Source organism: Heteronotia binoei, chromosome 21, assembly GCF_032191835.1.
Source record: "Heteronotia binoei isolate CCM8104 ecotype False Entrance Well chromosome 21, APGP_CSIRO_Hbin_v1, whole genome shotgun sequence".
Classification (NCBI taxonomy): Eukaryota; Metazoa; Chordata; class Lepidosauria; order Squamata; family Gekkonidae; genus Heteronotia; species Heteronotia binoei.
In genome coordinates this window covers 162,569,349-162,583,545 of record NC_083243.1, presented here as the reverse complement: position 1 = coordinate 162,583,545, position 14,197 = coordinate 162,569,349, and the positions used below count along the sequence as shown (strand labels likewise).

The 14,197-nt window shown below is 43.3% G+C and overlaps 1 protein-coding gene across 2 annotated transcripts in view; it reads right to left on the bottom strand.

Moving 5' to 3' along the window:
• C21H11orf24 (chromosome 21 C11orf24 homolog) overlaps positions 1 to 12,215 on the bottom strand; it is a 61,598-nt gene extending 49,383 nt beyond the window's left edge. The window contains exon 1 of one of the 2 annotated variants that reach the window (XM_060262119.1): positions 12,092 to 12,215. The gene's annotated coding sequence lies outside the window, so the exon portion shown is untranslated. The remainder of the gene's footprint in view (positions 1 to 12,091) is intronic. The other variant, XM_060262120.1, reaches the window with a different exon arrangement.
• Between the last annotated feature and the right edge of the window lie 1,982 nt (positions 12,216 to 14,197).

Genomic DNA, 14,197 nt, shown 5'->3' with positions numbered 1-14,197 from the left:
TAGAATGGTTCATACAGATCCACACAGACATGAGCAATTCTGATCTGACCTCAGTCATATGCACATCCCATGCAGAAATGGAGTATGTGACTATCCAATCACAGACGGGGCCAGCAGCATCCATAGCCTTTTCCAACTATCACAATCATAGGAACAACTACTGCCTGTATGTACAATTCCTAAGAACATCTTGGACTACTCGTGCACAGGTGAACTATTTGGGGGTTCAATAGCAAGTACAGACCATAGCATTCTATTTAATGGATTGATCCACTTCAGGAAATTTTTCAGTGCCACAAGGCCAACCAAATGCTAGGCAACTGGAGATTGGCTTTGAGGCTTTTGCGATGTATTTCGCTAATCAAGGTGTGTCACTCCACCAGGACCTCCCAATCACTGTTGATACAGCAAAGGTTTCTTGTCTGCCTTCATTTCCCACACTGGACAACTTCAGCTGGCTCTCTCAGGAAGAAGCTGACAGGGTCCTGGTAGCTGTCAGGCCAATCACTTGCCTCCTTGACCCATGCCCATCCTGGGTGATCAAGGCCTGCAGGGTTTTCAGGTTCCAGTGGGAGATATCATCAATCTGCCTTTCCCTTCCCAGCAGGGTTAAAGGAGGCAGTGGTTTGCCCACCGTTAAAAAACCAACTCTCGACCCAATGGTCCTGGCCAACTACCGCCCAGTTTCAAATATTCCATTTTTGGGTAAGGTAATGGAGAGGGTGGTATCCAAGCAGCTCCAGGTTTTCTTGGATGACACATCTATCCTTGATCCCTTCCAAACCTGTGCTCATGAAAATAGCTCATATGACCAATGTCCCCTACAATACTTTGAACCCAAACTTTATTTATTTTATTTTACTTATATCCCACCCTCCCCGCCAAACCAGGCTCAGGGTGGCTCACAGTATGAAACCACAACAAACAATTTAAACTGTACATATTATTAAATTATGCATTCAATAATTAAAACAGTCAAAATAATTTGGTGCTAGTCTCTTTGATGTCATATAATTTCAATGGCGACAGTATTTCTTCAATTTCCCCACGATACAGGCTTAGTGTCAGTTGAAAGCCAGCCGGAAGAGAGCGGTCTTACAGGCCTTGCGGAACTGGCCAAGGTCCTGCAAGGCCCACACTTCCTCTCGTAGTTGATTCCACCAGTGTGGGGCTGCAATTGAGAAGGCCCTCTCTCTAGTGGTCTTTAATTTGGCCTCCTTTGGCCCAGGGATTGTTAGTAGATTTTGAGATCCAGATCTAAGTACCCTCTGGGGAACGTGTGGGGAGAGACGGTCCCTAAAGTAGGCAGGTCCTAGGCCATACAGGGCTTTAAAGCAAGGGTGTCAAATTCATTTGTTACAAGGGCCGGATCTGACATAAATGGGACTTTGTGGGGCCACGCCATTTGTATCATAAAATATAATGCCAGGCAGTGGAGATATAAACTTTATAAAGGATACAGAGAAACACAATTAAAGATATTATTTTTTACTAAAATACAAACACGCTTAAAACTCTTGCGATGTTTTGTTTAAAATGGAAAGGTGGGAGAATACTAGGATTTAGCAATGCGATTTTAAAAATAAAATATCAAGAAAAAGCACAAAGATCATAGCAGGAACTAAAAATATAAACCAAAACTATAAAATGCTTAGGAAGACATGAAATGGCTGGGCACTGCAAGCTTCTCCCCTTGCCCCCAGGTCTACTCAGACTGGCAATGGCTCGTCGGTGTAATATTTCCCTTTGGCTGTGGGTTCCCAGTTTAGAATACTCACTAGGCACCAGTTCTAAAGTCCATTTAGCAGAGAAATGAGGGCTCAAAGCATCAACCCTTTATTTGCAAGATCACACAACAAGGAACAGCTTCTAACTGGCCAGATAAATGCTGAAAAGTGGGGGGCGTTGGCTGCTTAGATGGTAGATGCAGAATAGTGGAGCTCCCGTCGCACTGAACCCTACCCGCCAAAAATCGCCTTCTTGACCACTCAGATCATGTCCCAGACGGTACAAAAAGCTGGAACAAGAGTTCGACCGGACTCGCCCAAAAAATCGACACTAAAAGCCTATCTTACCTCAGAAAATGCACCGAAAAAATCTACGCAACAAGCAGGCCCTCGGCAAAACATGGCCGCCGAAGCAGACAAAATGGAATTCAATTCATCCTCACCATCTAAACCAGGCATGTCAGACATTCTTACCTCCTTTAAAAATGAACTGTTGACTGAAATTGCCCAGATTCACCAAATGTTAAAGCCCATGTGAGAACAGCTTACCTCGATCCAGGCATCCCTCCAAAAGGTGTCTGAGACAGCGGACGCAGCCCTTGAAAATAGCATCACAAATCAAGAAAATATACAAGCACTCCAAGGGCACGAAGACTGGGCCACTGAAAAAATTCTACAGCTGGAGCAAAAAATTCGTGAAAAAGCTATCAAATTTCATGGATTCGAAGAATCTGTGGAAGGCAACACTACCCTCACATCATTTGTCTCATCCTGGCTGGCCACAACTCTGAAACTAGATGAAGGAGTTGCGCCATTAATTCTGAAAACATACTGGATTGGCCCGGTGCAGCAAGCAACAAGAAGAGGTCCACGTGACATCATGGCCGAATTCGCAGACTACCGCACACACAACACTATCTTGCAAGAAGCCAGAATAAAAAATGGACTAATGTGTAACTCCTCAAAAATACTGGCATTCCCAGACCTGCCCCCAGAACTCCTCCAACTTCAACGCACACTAAAACCGATCACCGCAGTACTTATTGAAGCAAACATCAAATACAAGTGGCTCTCATCGGGGAAACTGTCTGTCAGATACAACTCCAAGATTTTATTTGCAACAGATCTGGACTCAGGTTATGATCTCTTACAAGCACTTCAACTAGACGTTCCAGAAGAAAGATCTCATAAATCGATCAAAAGGAAGCTGGACATGTCTCTTCCCTGCTGGAGCAGAATTAATCCGCACAAATGGGAACCGATCGCAAGAAGGACAGAAAGGGTGAAACCTAAACACAGCATTTACATTTTCTTTCCTTTCAATGGCGTTCAACTGCTTAAAAGTTAAACTTATGTTTATCGGTGGGTGGGCAAAGGGAACGGGAATTCTCTACTACAGTCCCGAATAATGGCATGTGTTTTTACATTGTTACTATTGCTTGTTTTGCTTACATGCCGTCTTCATTATGAGACGGAAGTCTCCTCCCAGATCTTTACAGACTGGGACTGCCTTGGTTCTATTTAGATGTTTTCAGTTTCTTATGCTTTTTTTTGAGAATGCCTCCTTTGGTGGTGTGTGGAAGCACCATCACTTAGTTTATTGCGTGACAGTTCTACTCGTTTGGGGTGGGTTGGGAGGGGGGGAGGTTTTACGTTATGGTTGTTCCCGTTGGGGGTGGGGGAAGGGGGGAGGAGGGAGTTACATTGTTTATCTTTAGCATTACTAAGGTAGCTTTTGAAGCGAGTTTTTTATATTTAGGTCATGTGTCAACTGTACCACACAGTACAGCACAAAGCATAATCCTCCTGACTTTTTTTGCTTTCAAAAAATCCTTTATACATTATTCTTTTAATCGTAAAAACCAAAAGCATCAACCTCAATCTACAGCGCAACTTAGCAAACCAGCCATTTCTTTTGAAATTCAAGGAGCCAGACCCTTTCAGGTAAACCATCTTACCTCTCATAAACCAGATGGCTGACACTTGACACCTCATCACAGCTAACTGTAGGGGTCTCAACAACCCTATCAAACGGAAGCGCTTTGAGGCAGCCATTTCAAAATTACACGCTGACATAATCTGCCTTCAGGAGATTCACCTAAAATCACCCACGCACACTATCTTTAAATCCAAAAGGCAAGAGGAGTAGCTGTCATAATCTCCAACAACTGCTCTTTCTCACTCCTGGATGCCTACGATCCAAGGGGTCGGTATATATTCATTAAAGGAAAATAAGCGGCCAAATGACTACAATGACACCAATCTACGCCCCAAACAACCAGCAGATACCATTCTTGGAAGAGGTTTTTACCCACCTAACATCTAAGGCAAGAGGAGTAGCTGTCATAATCTCCAACAACTGCTCTTTCTCACTCCTGGATGCCTACGATCCAAGGGGTATATATTCATTAAAGGAAAATAAGCGGCCAAATGACTACAATGACACCAATCTACGCCCCAAACGACCAGCAGATACCATTCTTGGAAGAGGTTTTTACCCACCTAACAACTTTTGCAAAATCTAGCATCCTAATTGACCAAACCTTAGATAGATCGAACCCAAAGGCAACCAAACATAGAAAGGAAACCTCCATGCCACATACAAAACTTTATTTTCTTTTGGAAAATTTAGCTTTTTTGACATTTGGAGATAAGAGATTACTTGTACTTTTCACCCCGCTTTCAACTACACACTAGGATAGAATTTCTTTTAGGCTCACCTGATTTAATAACCAAAGTATTGACGTCCAAAATAGGCTCTAAAATATACTCTGATCATGCTTGGGTCAGTTCAAAAATTCGCTGGTCTGATACTATTAAAACATCTAGGCACTGGACCCTGAACACAGCCCTCCTATCTCAGAATTTAATTAAAAATGAAATTGAAAAAGCTATTTTGCATTACTTCCATGACAATGACAAGGACGACATCTCAAATGCCACACTCTGGGATGCAATGAAGCCCGTGGTATGAGGCCATTTTATTTCAACAGCATCCCATTTTAATAAGCAGCATAACCTTTAAAAAGCACAAATTCTGTCCAAATTAAAGGACCTAGAAGCTCTCCACAAACAGAAGTGTTGCCCAAAAGTTTTACAACAACTTAATACACAATGCAAGGCCCTGGAAGCCCTGGAATTGGCTGAAATCAAGGACTCTTACAAATCTATATTTAAGCACTTAATTCGAAATCCACACTCCATTCGCACTTTAGCCCAAATAGTTGATCGAAAGGCACCTCTTAAACCTATTAAATTAATTCAAGATAATCATGGCAATCATTTTACAAATAACTCACAAATTCTTAATCAATTTTTAAAATGTTATAATTCATTATACAAATCAAATCAATTCAACAGTGATTCAATTAATTAATTCATACAATCAATTAAAAACCTCCCCTGTCATAATACCTCTCACAGAAATCAACTTGATGCCCCCATTTCTGAGCAAGACATACTAAATGCCATCAAACGGTTAAAAAATGGCAAATCTCCAAGATCTGATGGCCTGCCTAGCAAACTTTATAAGGCTTTTTCCCATATCTTTTCCAAATACCTTATGAGGGCTTGCAATGACGTTCTTAACAAAGGTAAACTCCCAAACTCCTGGGCAGAGTCAACAAAAATAGTCATCCCCAAACCTGACCGTGACCCAGCAGATGTAAAGGCCTACAGGCCAATAAGCCTTCTGAATGTAGACTTCAAGATATTCTCCTCCATCCTCACACACAGAACAAATCTCTTTATATCCAGTTATATCCATAAACACCAGGCGGGGTTCATCCCAGGAAGAAACATCACGGACAACATCCGCAAAACCCTAAATATAATCAATCATTGTCGCACGCAAAAAGTTGTATCAGCCCTCTTATCACTAGACCTAGAAAAGGCCTTCAACTCTATTTGCTATTTAATTCATCTTCTAACAGCAATGGGCTTTGGCGAAAAATTTATTACAGCAATAAAATCAATCTATGATTCCCCCAGAGTTAAACTCAAAGTAAATGGCATTTTCTCAGAAAACTTCTACCCTACCAGAGGCACCCGTCAGGGGTGCCCTCTTCCCCCCTCCCTCTTATTTAATATTGCTATAGAACCATTGGCCTTACTACTGCATTCGCACACCAATATTACTGGAGTCACCATCTGAAATTCATACTTTAAAATGTCTATGTTCGCAGACGATGTAGTCCTTTATCTCACTAATCCTTTGGAGTCAATGAAACATATTAAACCACTTATAAACAGATTTAGCCAAATATCAGGGCTTCACTTAAATGATGCAAAATCAGAACTGTCTCCGGTATTTCTTCACCATCCAACGAAACAAGCAATCAGATCACAATTTAATTATAAATGGATCACAAAAACTTGACGATACCTAGGTCTTCAGGTTCCTCTACAACTGGAAGATCTATGCTCAGTTAATTTAACTCCCACAATGTCAGCAGTAAACACAAAACTAAAGTCATGGAGTAAACTTCATCTATCATGGCAGGAAAAACTAGACCTTATCCGTTCATTTATACTCCCTAAGTTTCTGTTTTTATTTAGAGCTTTACCTTTAGAGGTTCCAAGAAAAGAACTCACACAATGCCACAAGATACTTTTAAAATTATTTTGGAATACTAAACATCCAAGAATTAGTTAGAGGACACTGTGCAAAGTTCCACAAGATGGAGGTTATGGATTCCCTGAACTGACATTATATCACGACGCAACCCACTTAGCCTCACTTGTAAAAATTCTAAACTCAAACCCTCTTCCTGACTGGGCAATAATTGAAGGGTCTGTGGTAAACCAGCCTCTTCAGAACACTATTTGGAACACAGCAAAATCGAGACCAAAATCAACTTTGTTGAACCCATTCTTAACCAGCACTTTAAAGATATGGGATAGATATAGAAAAAATATTGCACCGGACACATCTCCCCTATCCACATTCCTTGATCAACATTGGTTCATGCCAGCTTATCATAATACAAATTTCAAACCATGGCACAACAGTAATCTTGCCCGTCTCAATGACATTTCCAAACAAGGGAAAATATGTGACAAACAAACTCTGGAGAAAAAAGGCAAATTCAAAATACCGTGGTACCAATACCTACAACTAAGTCACCTACTCTCATCCCAGTCCTTTGCAAAGAGACTGTCCCTCCCCCTGACCCTATTTGAATCCTATCTGAAAACTCCACATCTAGAGAAACGGAATATAATATCAATTTTATATAAATGCCTCCTACAAGCAGTTGACACAAGTGAACCAAACTACATTAAGCGCTGGTCTAGAGAGCTAAAAATCAGTATACCCCTTCATCACTGGCAAAGCCTCTGGGGCTCTAAGCTTTTTAAATCTTCAAACTCGAAAATAAGAACTCAGCTCTATAAAACCCTTGCAAGGTGGTATCTAACCCCAATACAATCATACCATATGCGTTTCCTCCCCAGTCCAATGTGTTGGAAAGGATGCAACACACAGGGCACTTACCTCCACTGCTGGTGGACCTGTCCCCAGGTCCACCAGTTCTGGAAATCTATACAACTATTCATACATAAAGTTCTAAATATATGTCTCCCCTTAATGCCGGAACTTTTCCTCTTAAACCTTTGGACCCTTAAAAAATGTAAACCCTCTAAACAACACCTTTTGGAGTATTTCACTGCAGCTGCCAGACTGGTAATTGCTTCCTCTTGGAAATCATCTGCACCATTAACAATTGCAAACTGGCTCCTCATGCTACAGGAATTTTGCATTTTGGATAAGCTTTCTGATGTTTCTTTTAACCCTGCATCCACATTTTCTAGCTCTAAGTTTGAAACTATCTGGTTTCCCTTCCTAGAATGTCTGGCTCAATATAACGAATATACCACATTTCTTGATGCAGTTGACATTATATATTGAAAATATGGCATAAGTTTTATAAGCTGTTATTGCTACCTACTCTAATACCTATTGTACTATGTATTAACGAACTGAACATACTGTTAAGCTAACCACTGACTTACCTTTCTGTAACTTACCTGCTATTGACAAGCTGTATTGCCAATCTTTCAATAAAGATTTGGAAAAGTTTAAAAAAAAATGCTGAAAAGTGAAACTGAGCGCCACTCCATTAAAGTACAATGAAGCACAGACAAAGCTAAAAGGAATACATAGAATGGATTTTCCATTAAAATCTCTGTGCCCAGAAAGACCAGTGCTCCATTCTGCATTTTATTTGCAGCTTTGCACACCCAGAATTGCTTCCTGCTTCAGCCTTCAAAGACAAGGAAAAAGGAGCTGGGAACTTCAGTAGCGCTGGAGCTTCAAAGGGTAAAGACAGGTGGGGGAAGAAAAGAGCCCTGATTAAAGTCCTGGACGGACCAGTTCTGGCCCATAGGCTGGACATTTGACACCCCTGTTTTAAAGCAAGCAGCTGGAGTTGCAGCAAATGCCTGTTAAGTCCTAACAGAAAACAGATAACTCAGACCTCAATTTCGGTGCACTGATCACTGAACGGACTGGAACACCAAATACTGCAGATGCACAGTGACTCCATCCCAACCTCTCTCCCCTGATAGTCAGGTGCAAGAAGGAAAAAGACCAGAAGCATATAAGATAAAGCAGAGCCAGTTTGGTGTAGTGGTTAAATGTGAGGACTCTTATCTGGGAGAACCCGGTTTGATTCCCCACTCCTCCACCTGCAGCTGCTGGAATGGCCTTGGTTTAGCCATAGCTATTGCATGAGTTGTCCTTAAAAGGGCAGTTTCTGTGAGAGCCCTCTCAGCCCTACCCATCACACAGGGTGTTTGTTGTGGAGGGAGAAGATATCGAAGATTGTAAGTCGCTCTGAGTCTCTGATTCAGAGAGAAGGGTGGGGTATAAATCTACAGTCTTCTTCACAATAAGAATGAATAGAATTAATTCAAAATTATCTCGGTATAAACAAACATTTGTTAGTCTCTAAGGTACTATAGGATTCTTCTCTTTGAACCCATCAAATATATTATCTTCTGTAAGCAGACTGATTTGCTGTGGATTGCCATGTATGATGCTCTTTTTAAAATGAATTTTAACGTGAAAGAAGATGCTGGGGGACAATGCAAAATCACCAGAAATCTTTCATGAGATTTCTTTAAGACATTCACAAAGACATACATTTTTGTTAAAAGCCAAACTGGTCTGGTCTCTTAAACCTGCTGAAACAATGGAGAACCCTTTTAGCAACTTCTCTCTCCATCTCAATCCACAGCCACCTTTCATAAGAACATCAAAAGAGCCCTGCTGACTCAGTCCATCTAGTCCAGCATCTTGTCTCACACAGTGGCTAACAAGTTACTCTGGGTGGCCAACAACAGGGCATAGATGCCAAGACCTTCCCCTGATGTTGCCTCCTGGCTCTGGGATTCAGAGGCTCGGTGCCTTTGAACATGGAGGTTCCCCTCAACCACCATGGCTTGTAGCCCCTGATAGATCTATCCTCCATGAATTTATCTAATCTCTTCTTAAAGCTGTTTATTCCTGTAGCCAAAACTATGTCCTCTTGCAGCAAATTCCACATTTTAAAAACTTTCTTTGATTATTCAAGAAGTGCTTATTTATGGTCCACCTTTCTTACTAGGACGGAAGCTGGATTACACAGTGTGAGTCAATACAATTAACAAGATGGCAGGGATATTGAATTTATTTGTTATGAAGGCCAGATCTGACATAAATGAGACCTTGTCAGGCTGGGCCATGTCAGGCCATGTGGATACCTATTTAAGATTAGATAACAGAGATATACATTTTATAAAGCACACAAACACAGTTAAAGATTTTTTTTTAAAAAAAAACTTAAAACAAAACATGCTTAAAACATTAGTACTAGTTGGTCCTAACGGTGCTTTCTTTGTATTTCTCCCATGGGATCCATGGAACTGGACAAAGGAAGATCTGGCTCTTTCCTTCCTTTCCTAGGGAACCAGGAAGGGGAGGAGTCTCAGCCAATAGAAGGAAGAGAGGCTTGGCTCAATAGCTCTGCTGTGTGATTGAGAGAGCCTGGCAAAGAATGCTCTGCCTCCCCCCCTTCCTCCCCAAGGAAGGATCCTCAGCCAATGGAGAAAATAGAGGTTTTGCTCTGTAGCTCCTGTGCAATTGGGCAAGCCTTGCAAAGCAAGCTGTTATGCAGAAGGAAGCAAGCAAGAAGGAAAAGGAAGCAAATTGCTCGGGGGCCTGTTAGGAGCCCTCCAGGGGCCTGATTTTGCTCCCGGGCTGCATGTTTGACACCCCTGGGACAGAACATTAAATAAACAAAGGAACAGGATTAGGGTTGTACAACCATCCGGAAATAAAAAAACAGACATAAAGCAAAGCATAACTCTTAACATAACAACTAAATGATGCAAAATCACATAGCAGAATCCTACTTATAGCAAATTATGCACAGTAGTTAGATCCAGGTGGGCAGCCGTGTTGGTCTGAAGCAGTAGAACAAAGTAGAAGTCCAATAGCACCTTCAAGACCAACGAAGTTTTATTCAGAATGTATGCTTTCATATGCGTGCATACTTCATCAGATAATGGGATGGGGTACAGAGAGCAGAGCTACTTATAGCTGGTGGGCAGTGGTTAAGAATGTACCACTTTGCCTTCTTACCGACTGCTCACCAGCTACAATAGTACCTCATTTTCAGCAGACTTTGTAGGATGGTGGAAGACAGGAGGGCCTGGCATGATTTTGTCCATGGGGTTGCAAAGAGTTGGAATCGATTGTGCAACTGAACAACAACAAACTGTACCCCATTCCATTGCCTGACGAAGTATGCATGCATATGAAAGTTTACATTCTGAATAAAACTTTGTTAGTCTTAAAGGTGCTACTGGACTCCTACTTTGTTATACACAGTAGTACAGACCACAGTCCCCAAAATCTTATCCAAGTAACTGTGAATAATTTTGTACAGAGCTATCCAATTGCCAGCATAGAAAAGCCTTCATTAATAATTCAGTTTTGCACAATTTGCAGAAACCCAGAAAAAGGGAGCCTTGATGAACCAGGATGGTATAGGGGTTAAGAGTTACAGACTAATATTTGAGAGATCTAGGTTCAAATCCCCACTCATGCCATGGAAGCTTGCTGGTTGACATGGGCCAGTCATATTCTTTCAGTCAAATCTACCTCATGGGGTTATTGTGAAGATAAAATGGAGGAAAAGAAAACTATGTAAGACGCTTTGCGTCACCACTAGGGATAAAGGGGGTAAACATGAAATAAATGAATTCCCAACTTCTCAGGCAGGTTGTTTTTTTTTGGGGGGGGGGGCACAATGGAGAAGGCACGTGTATGGGCAGTTGTTGATTCTGCCCATTTGCAGGTTGGTACCGGCAGAAGGCCCTGCTCAGATGAGTGAATCTGTCAAGGTGAAGCATAAGGGCAGAGATGGTCTTTCAGATATGAGGGTCTAAGGCCATGAAGGGCATTGTATGCATAGCCAGTGAAGTCAGTTCAAAATCATAGTAACAGATATGCTTGCTCTATCTAGCTCCCAACTAGAGCCAAGCCATGGTGTTCTGAACCAATTGGAGTTTCCAATTGGATGTGTGTGTCACTGTACAGTGTTCTGAACCAATTGGATGTGTGTGTCAATGTGCAGTGCTATACTGAGGTCTAGTTTCAGTGTTACCATTGTGGGGATCCAGGTAGCCAGATCAGCCACTCTTTTTTTAAAAAGCCTACCGGGCAAGAAAAATAAATCCCCAGCAATATTCAGACTTTTGATTTGAATGATACGTTGTGAGGCACCGCAAGAATGCTCACTCAAAAACTCCCTGAACATCTCTATGCAAATAATTCCAACCTACAGGCCCACCAGCTTTCCAAAATACTTTTGTAAGTAACTGTAAGGAAGCAGAAAAGAGGACGCTCGCACCTCGGAAATCCTTTATGGCGCTGGAGCAAAGGAGACAGCGGCGGTCCCCAACCCACCTTGGGCTCCACCCTCTGCCAACGCAAGAACCGAACAGGGCAAATTCCAGGTACAGTTCCATCCCTCACAAGCTGAAAAGGCAAAGGGTGGCCAGCATACTAGGGTAGTCGCGGGGCGGGAGGAGCTGACATTTCAGAACCACACCAAGCGCTAGCCCTGAAGATACCCGGACCCTCACCAAAGCAGCATCGCTCATGAAGCGCACTCCAAGAGGGCTTCGGAAACACGTCGCGGGAGAAGGGGGAAAAAACCTTCCCCCGACAAAATGAAACTTAGCAAACTGCCGCCGCATCCGCTGACCCACTTCACTTTTCCTTCCAAGCGGGCAGCCAACCCACCGCAGGCTGCGAGCCCAAGGAATCACAACGTTCACACCGCCCCCGCCCCGCTAAAAGAAGAAAGCTTGGTTACCCGCCCCGAGGCAGCTGCATCCCGCCGGGCCCGCTCCGAGTGCAGCTGCCGAAGCCAATGGGAGAAGAGATAGCCCCCACCGCAGCAGACCCGCCACATGCCTCAGTAGAACTCCGCCCCCAACTCGCTTGGCCCCGCCTATGGGCGCTGAAGCCACACCCGTGAACGCTTTCGGTATTTGCACAGGCGAAGAGGAGACACGCCCGACTAGCGGCCACTCTTGTCTTCCGCCACGCCCTTGCTTGGTACGTCATCACTTAAGAGACCGGAAGGTACCAGAAGAGGGCATGGTATTTGGAACAGAAGTCTTGTTTCTCTATCGCCCATTCCGTCGTCGCGTCACATGACGTAAGGGATTCGGGTTACTAGCCGTTCATAGACAGAAGGGAAGGCCGGTTGCAGCAGTTAATTCTTTTTTCTGCCACGTCCACTATATCGCTTGCTTTTTAGGCCTGTCGAAGGCGTGTGTTAGGCCGGGGTTTGGGCTGGTATTTATGTATTCTTATTCCTTTTAGCCTTATCTAGTTTCCCCAGCCAATACAGCACAGCAACAATAGGGTTTCAAAATCGCAGGTCTCTCGCTTTTTTGCCTGCCCTTGTCCCCGCTCAGAGATACCCCCCTCTTCTTTGCTCTTAGCCACTCTCCCTCTCATATAGGGTGGCCAATCCCCAGGTGGGAGCAGGGGATCCCCGGGTTTGGAGGCCCTCCCCCCGCTTCAGGGTCGTCAGAAAGCGGCGGGAGGGGAGGGAAATGTCTGATGGGAACTCATGATTCTCTATGGAGATTTATTTCCATAGAAAATCTTGGACCAGGGGGTCCGATTCTATGAGCCCCCAAAGAAGGTGCCGCTATCCATTATTTCCTATGGAAAAAAGGCATTGAAAAGGTATGCCGTCCCTTTAAATGTGATGGCCAGAACTCCCTTTGGTGTTCAGTTATGCTTGTCAGAGCCTTGATCTTGGCTCCACCCCCAAAGTCCCCAGATATTTCTTGAATTGGACTTGGCAACCCTACTCTCATATGAATCTAAAAAAGAATTATAAGAATGTCCGTTGGGGAAAACCTGGGCCTGGCTTGAAGTGACAAAGCTCCAAAGGGGAGTGATGGGTGGAATCAGTGCTCTGGGACAAGAGTGACAGTTCCACAATGGAATAATGGTCTTTGGGAGTAACATGTGTTCTTGGGATGGAATGACACCCCCTGGGAGTAGCATAAATTTCATCCCACCATGTTTCAGTAAGTGTCATCCCACCATGTTTCAGTAAGGCCTATTATGGCATAGTCTCCTTCCTGTATTAGGACTTCCAGTTCCTCCTGTTCGTTTCCCATACTCTATACATTAGTGTAGAGACATCAGACCCCATGTTTCGGGCAATCTGAGGGTTTAGTTTCAGTACATAGCTGCAAGTTAACATTACCTAGTGTATGTGCCACTCTTCGCAAATCTTTAGTGTTTTTATCCACAGTTTCTGGCATCATATGAGGCTTTGAATTATTGTCCCGCTTCCCCATACAATTTAGTTTACAGCCCTCCATATTAGGTTAGCAAGGCTGTTACCAAACACACTTTTTCTTACCATCTAAGGGGCGAACCATCTCCCGATAGAAGACCATCTTAAAAGCGTAAGTATTCTTTCTTGTCCTAAGCCATGGCCTTCAACATGAAGAACTGACGAGAACATAACTTGTGCTCCCAGCTCCTTCATCTTCTGACCCAGAGCCACATAGTCTTTTCTAATATGTTCAGGGCAGTATCATTCGTTCCCACATGGATCAGCAAGAAAGGATAATAATCCTTGGGCTTGATAAATCTTCCAATCTTTTCTGTTACATCCTGGATTTGTGCACCTGGCAGACAGCAGACCTCTCAGGATGACAAGTCGATCGGCACGCTTTGGGCTCCACCCCTCTGAGTAAGAAGTCTCCAATTACCACCACTCTCCTCTTCCTGTATTGGGGAGCGGAAGCTCCAGGCTTCTTATCCACAGGATCCTGAGAAACTTTCTTCAAGTTTCGCAGAGGCTGGGGAAGTAGCCCTCGTTCCATTGGTTCAGAATCAGTTACTGTGGGGAGATCCTGGAACCTATTGCTGATCAGCAGAGGTT